Genomic DNA, 14108 nt, shown 5'->3' with positions numbered 1-14108 from the left:
CTACTAACACCGCTAGGCACAACCATATTGTTCCAAGTGCCTTTCTGTCGAGAATGTCCCATTTTGTGTCTGTCATACTCATTGGATTCTTTTCCTTTCCACTCAATGGTAGGTACATATCTCTCTGATACAGATAATCTTCCATTTGCATCTTCCACAACTAGTAGTTTTAGCCATTGAATTTTTTGACCCTAAACCTACCATCTTCTGCCATTTCTCCCACTCGAACCAAGAACCCTTCTCTCCTGCGAGTTTATCAGCCAATTAGACCTTCAGATCTGATACCAGTTGTTAGAAAATTATATATTATGGAGCAATAGAACACATAAAATATTGCAGAAATATAAACACAAAAAACGCATAAAACAATAGAGACACAGATATACATGGTTCACACAGTTTGGGCTACATCCACGAAGAAACAGATAGTCCTTTTATTATATTATCCAGCAAACTGAAGAGATACAACCTACAGTAGATCCATTGTAACACCCTCTTCACTCTCAATCTCCTCTCTCTTCCTTACTCAGAATCTAGATATCCATAGACGCAATACAATTCCCTCATATATAGTGAGGGGTTTCCTTCTAGGGAAAAAAACCCTAAATTAAACATAACTTCTACCGTCAGATCATTCGTCTAATGAACGGCCCATATTGACTTGAAATTCCTAGACTTTTACAAGGCAATTTTACATCTATTTTTAGGTTCAGGGGCGCTGCCCCCAAACCCCCGCCGGGGGACTGCTGGCCCCCAGAGCCCCCAGTCGGGGGGGATTTACCCCCCCCACACACTCCTCACATTGAGGGGTGTACATTCTTCCTGGGGTATAGATTCAGCTGAAACCTTTGAATACAGAAGATAATCAGGCTCCACACCCAACAGGCTCTACTGTCCTGACCATGGAAGGAAGAGTTGGCATAATTTCCAAGCATGCATCCATTTCACACTCCACTCTTCTCAAGGTCTCTTGTTAGTAATCCTATGGAAATTTTCTGAAGGATTTTTAGTGCCCCATGATGCAAGTGTCCCATGCGCTTGTGCCAAAATTCACCTACATCTTCACATCTTGCCTTGCTGCTCAAGGTTGCAGCAGTCTCTACATGCAACTTGTAGAGATTTTTCACCCTTACACTTATCTTCTTTTACGCACAGAAGCCATGTGTTAGAGGTAAGCCTTACTTCTACTGAAGGTGACATCATATCCTTTATCCTCAAGGAAAGCTACTAAAACCAAGTTCTTCTTCAACCCTGGAACATCAAGAACATCTTTGAGATGAAGAGTATTACCTGACTCCCTTTAAAAGCTGACAATACCAATTCCCTTAGTAGCATACTTGCCATTATCTCCAACCTCAATATTTACCTACATATCCTTCTTATCCAGTTGGTTGAAACACTCCTAATTTCCAGTGATATGGAAAGAGGCTCTTGAGTCAATATACCACATACTACACCCTAATGAGCTTTCCATGCAAGCTATCAATGAGAAGTCCTCCTCAAATTAAGAGGAAAATTCATCTACCTCAGCTGATGCAACTACATGCTCCTTATTCGACACCTTCTTCTGATTAGGACACTTGGAAGCATAGCATCCAAAAGTATGGCAACGGAAGAATTTGATAGTAATCAGATCTATCTTCTTCTTGTCACCCTTTTGATTGTTTCCGCCATTCCCTTTGTCTTTCATGCCTTTGAATTTACCTACAAGAACAAGATTATCTTTCTTTGACTTGACCTTCGAACCCTTGCCATTATTTCTAGAAGTCCTGACTAGCCTGAGCCTTAGCTCCTTCTAGATGAAGTCACTCCATAAGTGTTCCCAATTCAACAACTTATCTCATCGAGTAATACTCTGAAAAGAGTATGCCAATCTTTGGTAAACCCATTTAGAGCCACATGCACTAGCTTTGTGTCTATAGGATTCTCTCCAATAGCTGCTAGCTCATCACAAACTTCCTGAACTCTGGTGAGATAGGCAGTGGCACTCTCACCCTTATGCATCTTGATTGTCCTCAGATTCTCTTTGAGGACCATCTTTTGATTCTGAGAAGAATTTTGGTAGAGCTAGACTAAGGCATCCCACATTTCCTCAACTATATTTTTTACTGCAACATGAGGGACGACATGATCCCAAAGTCCATACAGGATCATCCTCTTGGCCTTGGCCATCTACATTTTGAAGAGCCTCAACTCATCTAGATCTGAAGGTTCTCCAACACCTTTCTCAATGAATTCCTTCAGCCCAAAGTTCAAACTCGTCCAACAAGAACAATATGTGGACCTTCCAAACACCAAAATTTGAGGAGCCATCCAATCTATCCTTCTCTCTCAATCCCAATCCTGTGTGAGTTGTCATCTTGCAAATTTGAAGACTCTTATGCTGATCGATTCTTGTTCACAACTCTGATACCATGTAGATTTTCAACGAAATTCTGATATGATGTTATGAACAATTTGAAAACAAATTTTCTTTTCACACAGACACGAGATTTCTCTACCAAATAGCAATGGAATAGAACATAAATAATTTCACAAAATTCACACAATAAAACACACAATTTTTCTAGGGAACCCAATAGGGAAAACCCTTGCTTGCTTCAAAATTTTATTAAGGAAAATTGAGCAACATATTTGATACGCATACAAGTTGGTTCCAATCTAAAAATTCAAGGTTTTTCTTACTTGTCCTAGGCCTGGAACCTATGCCTAATAGCTGACCTACTTCCTCCTCTATGCACTAGAGGCTCTGATTTTCCAGCACAAAACCTTAGGAAATAATCTCCTATTTCCTAGCACTGGCTGAGCTCCTATTAAATAGGGATTTCCCCTATTTCTATGTGTACTCCAAAGAGAAAATTTCCTTCCTCAATAATTCACACAAGGAACACTTGGCTTGTTCCTCCACAAGCTCTCTTGCTCACAAACTAGTGCTCAAGAATTGATTGATTAGTTGTGTACCTTCGATCTCCTTATAAGCTTTTCAATTAGGCTATTGTTAGTGAGTTTTCTAAATTAGGAGTTGAACTAGAACTTTTCTAGTTAACAAAATTCAACACACTTTAGCTGGATCCTCCTAAAATTTAGGAGGCTAACTCCACTTGTTCACTTAGTTCCCAATTTAACTCATACTAGAGGACATATAACTCATCCTCCACAAACTTGCACTAGTCAAACTACTTCTTGAACTCATCCTGATCATTGGAACTCATACATGACTAAGAAGATCTCCAAATCAATTCTTTGAATCAAGGCACAGATCAAGGAATCCATTCCTTTGATACTTTTCAACATTCACAGTACCATAAAATTTGTGGAATCCATGTTAGTATCTTCATTCCAAAAGGCCACATTGCAAAAGAAAAGCATGTAGATTTTGATCTTCCTACTCAGATGTCCTAGTGACTACAACATGCATCAATGCATAAGCAACTTCAGCAAGTGGATTTGAAACAAAATAAAAAGAAGATAAATCACATGGACAACTTCTTGTTTAATGGAATTTGTGTCATGGCAATAATAATCAAGGCAGTAAACAATAAGAACATGGTTTTGAATTTTGAAAAACATATAAATCTCAGAATGCTTTCTTTTTATTGATTGAAAAACATATAAAGCTCCAATTGCTTTATTTTTGTCTAATCAAATTATTCAATATTTCCCCCATCCAAAATAGCTGTAAGCCAAAGTAATTTAGCTTTTTTTTTTTCTGTTTAGATATCTAAATGCTAAAAGCTCTATTTTTTGTCCATATTCAAAATTTCTAAGACATTCCAGATTCCAACCCTAGCAATTCAAATGTAATACAATAATTTATTCATGGGAGTATTATTGGATATTTATCATGTATTCTTTAATTCCTTTGGAGAAAGCCTGAAAGTTTGCTTTTGAGGCTCAATTTCATTGGAGCCTCCAAGAACAATTTGTCAGGGGAAAAATCTGGAGGGCCCAGAGGAAACATATATTACATGGGAGTTCACTTGCCCCTCTCATTCTTGTGATGGACGTGGTGTTGTAGGAGTGTGTGATTGACTTGGGCAGCTACACATCCAAGTGCTCCCAAGAATGTTCCTAGCACTCATGGGAACACTCCCCATATGGTTGAAAGATGACTAATTATTTCCTTTTTCTAAAAATATTGTGGACTATGTGAAGGCCCTAGTAGGCCCCAAACACTTGGAGGATGGTTTTGAGCTTATAAAAAATCCAATCCATCTTCTTTGCTTATTCCAGTTATCATTGACTCATTTCATTCATTGTGTATTAGTGTTTTGTGAATTTCTCATGGCAAGAAAAATCATGAATAGATAGTAGAATTGTTTCTGTTTTTATTTTAGTTTTTTATTTCATTACTTGTCATAGACTTCAACTCTATTTAGTTTTTCAGTTTCTAGTATCTATTTTATAAATTAGGCATATGGCCTATCTTGTAAACATTATTATATACATGCTATAATGCTTTGGTGATGATGGCCTATTACATTTCATATTCTACACCTTCCAATCTAGTTCATAACTTTTGTAATTGCTAGATGGCTGATGTTATTTGGTTCAATTTCATTTCCTATTCTACTTCATACTATTTCTTTTGACTTTATAACTTCTAAATAGTTTACCACTGGTTACAAATTCTTGAGACTTATACTAAATCCTTGATGTTCTAATCTACTGTGAATCACATTTCTAAGCTCTTAATAATGTCGTATTGCCTATTATTAGCATTAAAGTCTACATTCTCCACAACTAATTTGGAATTCTATACATTTTTTTTGAAGGTGTTGGCACTAATGCTAGGAACTCTATTTATCATAATATTCATTCCATTTGCACAACCATGGTGGATTATAAGGGGCTAACATGTGTTTTTTTTTGGTAATTAGGGTGGGTGGGGTGGGATGAATATCACCACCCTTTCTTTACCAATGGGTAAGGTCCTATTGTAAAAGCCCATTTTAATTGAAATTATATGCATTATAATATATAAAATGTGAATATATGTATATAGAGCGTCCCTAGGAATGCTTCGCTCCCAAGTCTTTTTTGTAAAAAAATGTTTTAGGAATCTTGCAAAGTTTGAAGGCCTTGTGGCTTTGCATGATTTGTAGATTTGAAAGTAAGGTTTCTAAAGTTAGTATAGAGTTCATAGTCAATCAACTGAGTTGCCTTTTCAACTTATTGAGATTTATTACTATTGGTGGTTGTTGCGCATGTGTCTCAATAGCCTTGTGACCATTTGGTTCTAGTCATATAGATTTTTCCTTAATTTTGATTATCTGGGCCCAAGGTAGAATAATTGAGATAAATTGACCTTATTCATATAGATTTTTTCTTGATTCTGATTATCTGGGCCCAAGGTAGAATAATTGAGATACAATGACATTATTCTACGCTATGGTATTCCTTCATTTTGCATGCATACCTTTGAATCACGATAGTGAGAAACTCTCTTTTGTTTCTACCTCATGATTTGCTTAGTTTGAATTTTGTATTTTTGCTTACATGAATTGTTCCCACAATTGCTGATTCTTGACCTCTTTTAGTGTTTTGAGTGTGAGAGTCTTTGAAGAACCTTTGATAGAACACTCTTGTGACAAACCTATTTGGGAGCACTCTTTAGGGTATGAAGGAGTGTTCCATGCCTCCATGGGAGGTACTCTCAGAAGTGAACTTCTCTAGTGCTTTTGGAATGAATGTGAAGAACTTAAAGCACTCCCTAAGTGAGCCTAGAGGTTTCCTTGGGTGACTGAGAGTGCTCTCACCTTAAAAAAAATGCTCATGGAGCATTCTTATGCTTAGTGAAATTGCTTTTACAAAAGTACACATTTGTATTTTTTTTCATGGGAAGCCTAAGGGAGGGTCTTAATAGCCCTGCAACTCATTGCTATGGTTTATGGAGATCTTGAAGGGGAGTTTAAAGGATGCCATAATCATTATTGTTTATTATATGAGAGGCGAGGTCTATGTCTGCTCTTGCTTGTCCTTTTATCCCTTTGTGTTGAATGCTCTATTTTCAACTCCTCTCATTCCTTTTCCTTCATTCTATTTCATGTTTTTATCAAGATACATGTTGGGTATATGTTTTATTCTTCCATCTTTTAATGCTGGTGTTTATTAGCAATACCAATGATGGGAATGGATTTGAGAATCTTCATGGTGAGGATGGCCCATTTTGTGGAGAGGGACTTTGGCTTTGTGATATATTTAATTCCATCATAAAGGTATTTTATTTTTGTTGACCATGAAATGGAGGAAACTCCTAGAAGATGCTAGATTTCATTGCCGCCCAAATGGTTGTAAGTGCAAACAGATGAAGAGATCTATGTTTTGATAGATTTATCTTCAAACCATTTCTTTTTATAGTCTAACTAGGATGCCTCTTGCCAAGATTCTTGACCTCAATATAGTGGAAGAGTAGCTTTTGAGACCTCCTTAGTAAAGGATATCTTCATGACTGAGATCAAGGATTGGAGAGAGTCGAGCACCCTACCTAGAACAAGGGGATAAACAATAATTTTTTCCACTAGTTTATGAATCGTTGCAATAACATTAACTCTATTTGGAAAATGCCAAAGGTAGATGGCATGATCATTTTCTTCCATGACAACTCTCAGGGAATTGATAATTTCACACATAATTATGAAGAATAGCAAAGGGTGACTATTGCAAAAGTGGTGCAAATTACAACTCTTTTTGCCCAATTTTGTCAATGTCCTTGGGCTGCTTCAATTAAGCGAGTCAAGAAAAAGTCTCTGTTTTCCATGCTAGAAGTTGTTTGAATAACATTGATATACATTTTTTGGTCTTCAAAGCAGGTCCGGGTATGGGTAAAATATAATTATGTTGAGCTGTCTGCATTGAAGTTCCTACTAAAATTAGCAGCAAACAAAGGGATCCCTAAGATGGAGGTCTATGAGGATTTTGAGACGATACAAAAATGTATAAAAGGAAGCTACAGGGAAAGAACATGAAACTGCAGTCAATTCTGGAATAGGTCAAGCTCATGGAATATAGTTTCTCTAGCATATCATTCCTTCACATTGATATGGGAACTTAATAATATGTAGATGAGCTTTCAAAGGGGGGTTTGTAGCTAGTAGTCAACATTGTGATTGAATATATACTTGAGTATCAAAGATACATATTTAAGGTTGAATCTCAGTTGGTAATCGAGGTGTAATTTTATTTTCTAAAAGCATCTGTAGGGGACACATATTTACCTCATAAGGAAGACTCTGGGGGCTGTTGAATCAAATCATTGGCAATTAGGTTTATATAGGAACTTCAGGATATGGTATTCAAGTTTTTGTGGAGATTTTGGCTGAGGATTTAGTGAAGGTTTATCAAAGAAATGAAAGAACTATTTCAAATAATTATCTTAATTTATAACAAGAATTGAAGTATTGAGTTTCCATAGGAATTCTGCTATGGTGGGACTGGGTTCAGTAAATCTATAGGGTTGGCCTCACTGTGTTTTAAGGACTCAAAAAATAGTTAGGAATCTTTTGGGATCTACTTTGATATGACTGCTTGCATGCTTCAAAGTGAGTTTCTAAAATTATTATTGGCATCAGTGTTGGAGGCCTTAGAGCTACAAGACAATGCCATGACTTTGAAGTTTTTTCGACCAGATATGTCAGTGGCATACTTTTGAGAGCTAGAGGGCAACTGCTTACTGTTGCTTTAGATTCCTTTGGGAAGATTACTAGTGTGGGACTGGGTTCACCTAATATGCAAAGATCAAGTGCTTGGATGTGTATTTGAAGACTCAGTGAACAACTAAGATTCTATTATGGGAATTGTTGGAATTTTGGTATGTGGGGAGGAGCCTCAGTGGAAGAAAATCTAAAAACCTGGTGCACAAAGTTGCCTATTAAAAGATAAACCCTCTCCCTTTCTTAGTGGCATGGGAAGTTAAGCTGTCCTAAAATGCTCAATATTTTTACGAGAGGTGCATATCTCCCTTCAACATGCAAGGCAAAGTTTGGTTATCCTTGATCTTAGTCATGAAGCTATTATAAAATTTTCCATAATATTACTGTTTCTTGATTTGCCTTGATATAATTCTTTTACCTATCACCAAAGCTTCTAGTCCCTGGCACTTAGTTTTAAAAATTCATATACTTCCTCTATTGCTATGTGACAGATGCTAATTTCGTAGCTTAGAATCAATATCATTTTAAAGTTGCATATGCACATATGCAGAACACTTGTAATGGGAGAAGGGACATTTGATATAGTATTCAATGTTTAATTATCAATACACAATGATATCTCCATGAGAGAGAGATGTAAGGTAGACCAGTGCTACTAGATTATGCAGCCATAAAGAAAATAAATGTGAATTGAATTCTTAAATCACTCATAAATGCTTGTAACTCAAAAGTACTTAGTATTTGCCAATGCATTTTTGGCAGATCATGTTGGTGGTGGGTACTAGACTTACATTCTGTGCTTCTTCAAGGATAAATTCATTAGTGTGAAAATATTCTTGGTGACTTGGGGTCCTTGTTTTTATCTCAATTCTTAGTTAGGGCTTTGACCTCCTAGTCTCTAGATGCTAACTGTGTATCTTGGTATCATTGCCATATCAAACTTGCACTTGCACAAATGCAGAACACTTGTAGAGAGAGGAGAGACATATGATGTACTATTCAAAGTGTGTGATTTATCTGTACAGAATGATATCTTTGTGAGAGAGAGGTGTATGGTAAAGAAGCAACATTGCATAATGCAACCATGAAAAAAGGGCATGTGAGGATTTATGAGAGCCTCAGATTTTGAGCCCATAGGAAGTATGGTATAATTCTGTTAAGGGACCATTATGTATCCTAATACTTATTGGGTTAACACCGAACAACTTGATTTAAGCATGCCTAGAGGTTAGAATGAGAGATATTGAATTGCAAGCCATCTTATCTTCAGATATCTTAACTATTCCACCTCAATTCATTGAGTAGCAGATAAACTGGAGTTATCGTAACCTTCTCCTTGGGAGGTTCCAAGTAGAAGTTTGGGCTGGTATGCTCTCAGTGTTGAATTCTAGAAATATCTGTTAGTTTCTGTTACGCACAAAGAAAACAAGATGGCAATAAATTAATTAATGTACTCATGGTTGGCTTTGTCTGTATGCAAACATCAATTTGTAAATAGTCTTTGTGGCCTCCAATTGCACTTCCTACATACTTACAAGGTGTCACCTTGATAGGTATAAGGTGCTATTATGACAATATTTATTTTACTATAATTTTGTTTCATGTAATGATTATTGATGCCAATTTAGTCAACCAAAAAATGTTGTTGTTGTATTGTCACTCCAAAAAACTAACACTAAAGGTGTTGATATGAAAATATTTCTTTTACTATAATTCTTATTTACATAATGATTTTTGATTCCAAAAATAGTCAATGAAATGATGTTGTTGTATATGATAAGTTTGTGAGTCAGCTTTGTTGTATTGTGACTCCATAAATCTAACGCCAAATCCTTGGTCCAAGGACCTAAAGACTCTACAAGTTTTAACCCAACCCTTGATTGAAGGGAATGTACATACTGCATTCTATGCATCCAATATTACTTCATCTAGGAACAAAAAATTTCTTGAAAATCTATTTATTCCATTACCTACCCAACTGTAAGTGAGGTCTCTAAGGCTTCCCAACAATTGTACCATTTCTAGTTGACAATAATAATTCAAACCAAGCCAGAATGAACAGAGTATTCTTCTCACACTATCAAAAATGTAGGTGTATGTTTTTGGGTGCCTCCTTATGCATAGACTAGACCTCCTTGGGGCTAAGCAGGTCTGAATTTTGGTTTCTATGGAATCTCTTTCTATAATTTTGAGTTTCATCTTTATGTTTTAACAAGAAAATAAAAAAAAGTTGTAAGACTATGAGTCACCACATATCAGCTTTCTTGTTTAAGATTTTTCTATAACTAAAAGAAATTGTACTTATTCCTCATTTTCTTTGTGGGATCATATTACTCTAGGTACAAATTATTATTGTTGACTCAAATTAACACAACGAGAATTATCAGGTAAACTATTCTTTCAACACTAATGTCTGTGTATTACAAATGTGTCAATTATAACGTAATTGTTATGATGGATAAAGAAATCATGCATCCTATTAGGTATGGGCATCATGGCAGATCATACAATGGGATGGCTCTACATATGACAGAGCAATTTAATCAGGTTCCACAAAAGTGACTCATTAATTGCCAGATAAGTAGTACAGTTTCTTTAAGTTACAATATATTACATATAGAGAATGCAAAACTCCCTCCAGAACAGATTGTCATGGAAAATATTAATCAATGTACATATATATATATATATATATATATATATATATATATATATATATATATATATATATATATATATATATATATATATATATATATATATATATATATATATATATATATATATATATGTTTTGTACATTGATTCACTAGGGCTTCTTCTACCTGCTCGCGTTTGATGGCCATAACTTTAATCTTATCCACATTACCATTTATTTTCCCAATCACTCGCTAAAGTGAAATTACATGGGACTTGTAGTTGTTTCGTGATATTACCAAACGTATTACATCTACTAGGATTGTTGTTGTTGATCCACAAAATTTACGTATAGGCTTCCAAATTGTCTAATATAATTTCTTAGAACATAGATTATCTCCTAGTTTAGGATTTTGTCCATCAAATACACCGGAAATAATGTCCATTTGCACCAATTTGATGGTATATTCATTGTAATTTTGTTCTTGCTAATGAGATTACAATGTAGTCTCATGTGAAGGTCTTATAAGTAGGAGATACTGATTTGTGCATTTTGACTAGGAGATACTGATTTGTGCATTTTGACAGGCTTGTTGGAGGCATTGGAGAGATTAAGCTCACTAAAGATGGGAACACCCTTTTGAAAGAAATGGCAAGTTGTACACCTACTAATGAGGTTTTATTGAATAGCATTTGATTCTAATAAGATACTTGGTAGATTATTTAGCTTTTGATATTTGTCAATCCAACATCATTGCTCATGTTTCTAAAAGAAGGTGAACTAGTCAATTCTAGTTGTCATATTAGCCACTAGTTTAGTTCAATTCTTTATGATGTGCATTGAAATGCACATTGTGCATTTGGTTTGCATGTGGCCATGAATCTAAGGGTTGTGAATAAGAGCAGTTTGAATATTAAAACTACTAATAGCCTTGAAGCTTGGCTATAGAAAAGATACAGTTGTCTGGAGGGAGTTCTACATTCTCTATATATAATATATTATAACTGAAAGAAACTGTACTGCTTATCTGGCAATTAATGTGTCACTTTTGTGGAACATGATTACATGGCTATGTCATATGCAGAGGCATCCCATTGTATGATCTGCCATGATGCCCATACCTGATAGGATGCATGATTTTTTTATCCATCATGATAGTTTACATTATAATTAACACCTTTGTAATGCCTAGACATTGGTGTTGAAAGACTAGTTTAGCTGATAATTCTAGTTGTGTCAAATTTGAGTCATCAAGACTATTTTTTACGTAGAGTAATATGAGCCGACAAAGAAAATGAGGAATTTGGAGAGCTAACTCATTTGAGTTCACTATCTAGTGTGATTGAAGATGAACTCATCTATGTCAATGCTAAACAATACCGTGGAATTTTGCGACGTCGACAATCTCAAGCCAAAGAAGAATTAAAAAATAAGATCATCAAAGTAAGGAAGGTAAGAAATAGTTGTGTTTATGATTATTTCTCAAATACCTAACATGTTTTTTCAAAGCAGTGTTGTATTGGAGCATTTTAGGGCTTCTCACTCCCAGTTTCTCCCAGGACCACACACACACATTCTAATAATCATATGTAAAAAATGCCCCCGGGTTGGCATCGTTCCCTAGATTTTTTGGGGAAGGACCACTCCCCGGTGTCAAAATCCCTGCTCCTTCACAACACTAATTTCACTTTCTCTCATCCTCTTTTGGTTAAACCAAATTGTATTGATTTCATCTTCTGAAGTAAGCATGTCAACATATTTGGTTATTGATATACTGGCATGTTTTCTATCTTTTAATGCATTGTTTCTCATACTATGATGTCTACTCTTCAACCTTATCTCCATGAATCTCATCATCTTCATGAAATGCGAAGAGTGAGGGGATGTGGTGGTCTCTTCCTAAATACAAAGTTGTTGGAGACAAAAAAAAGTTAATGCTGATGACGGGAAATTGTTAATTTATGGTATGTTCTATGCTTGGTGCAGTTTATTTCAATTTCTTATTATTAGCCAATGTTTAGAAATCACATAAACATAAATTAAAATGCAAATAGAACATTAATAGATCGACAAAAAACAAGCCAAGACAAGAGACACCATATGTGGTGACTAGCCAGGGACAAACCCCAATGTGGGGAAACCCTTTGATCAATTCTTCTTTAATCTTCAATAGTTCAGTAGAGAGAAATAGTACAAATTCATAAATTTGTAATTTTATGACAATAGCAGCAAATGCTAGCCAGTAAAGTCAAATCTGGTCAAACAAGATGAAATTGACCTTCAATATGCTTGGTCAATTTCCCGATCATCTAGTCCTCCAACTGCAAGAAGAAGAAACCCATGAACAGTCCCAAAACACAGTCAAACCGCAGTCAACTGAAGTCAACTTGCTGCCCCAAATTAGGGCATTCAATGTTGATCAAACCAGAGGTCATATTGCCTTGGCTTGCATGCCAAAAATTGTGGTCTACCTAGGAGAGCCTGCCACACCAAAACTGCACTCTTGAAAAGTCAACGATGTCCAAAACATCTTGCTGCAGCTTCTGTGTCCTCCTTCCTTTCCCTACTGCATCCTCCTTCTTCCCACATGTGAGCTTCACTTCCTTATGTGTAAACCCAATTAACTAAGGAGAGAAGACCATATGAGAGATGAGATAAGTGAATAATGACTCGACCTCACTTGTATTTATATGATATGTTGGGCATGTGTGCCACACATTTAGCTGTTGGCCGACCTTGACAATTTTTCAAGTAAATATAAATAAATTCATATCTCCATAAATACTTGTCAGAATCAGATGATTGTTAGATCAATCCTACACCTCTCGACGAGAGGAATCAAGGGAAAATATCAGCTTCCATAAATAAGATGACCACATGGAGTTTGGCCCTAGTTTCCAATTTTAACAGAAATTAACAAACGGACAACATGCACAGGCTGTTAGTTCATCAAGCATTAAGCTTTGCAATCTGAAAATGGAAATATGAATTCTTAAGAGGTACATAGTAATTTAGGGTTTTTAGGATCACAAGTTACAAGCATGTTAGGATCATGTCATGATGGAAAAGTTTACAACTATACACAAGGGAATGGAGGGTATCTTTACCACCATGTTAGTTCACATTTCCATTTATTGGGTTTCAGTCCCCTTTCAGATGGAAGTGGTGAAGTAGAGAGTGGGAAAGGTATGTGATATAGCATCAAATGGGTTGCAGCAAATAACTGTTGTGATCCAATGAAAGTTTGACATCATTTTGTTTGGGCTCTCATTTGTTTCAGTATCATGTTTAATATATTTATAACACTGGAGTATGGGAGAAATTTACTTCAGTTCAAGGAAAGTGAAACTTATGGTACTGGGAGGGGAGGAAGTTGAACTAGATCTTGCAGATTTATTTTTTCTTTCCAATGTTATCATATTAGAAAACAACTTGTTTCAGGTTTCTTTTGGGATGATGATGTTTGATGTAAAAATATGTTGGTAGCTTTGGTCAGATCCTTGTGCATTTGAGAGCCTGATTATGGAAGTAACCCGATGGAAGACCTGCTACACTTAAGGGTGTTTCTAATACAATTTTGACTATCAGTAGTACTATGATTTAGTGTTCCAATGTTTGATCAATATATTGACCTGCACCACCTGGTATTTCTAAGAGGAACATCATTCTTGGCTGGTTACTGTTAGACAATTGATCATGTCATGATTTAAATTAGAAATTATTTTATTTAGGAAAATATGATTAATGCTATGATGTTTGGACAGGTTGCTATCTACATGTATTCTAAGAATACAGTGGCATACACAATTACCATAGTG

At 35.8% G+C, this 14108-nt stretch overlaps 1 pseudogene; it reads left to right on the top strand.

The window, feature by feature from the left end:
• LOC149222269 (nuclear transcription factor Y subunit A-2-like) overlaps nucleotides 1-13538 on the top strand; it is a 101766-nt pseudogene extending 88228 nt beyond the window's left edge.
• Nucleotides 13539-14108: the final 570 nt, after the last annotated feature.

The sequence above is a fragment of the Pinus tabuliformis genome, chromosome Q (assembly GCF_031772625.1).
Source record: "Pinus tabuliformis cultivar Carrire ecotype Pingquan chromosome Q, CPIR1, whole genome shotgun sequence".
In the NCBI taxonomy this organism is placed as follows: Eukaryota; Viridiplantae; Streptophyta; class Pinopsida; order Pinales; family Pinaceae; genus Pinus; species Pinus tabuliformis.
The sequence above is the reverse complement of the archived record's forward strand: the minus strand, read 5'-3'. Positions and strand labels throughout refer to the sequence as shown.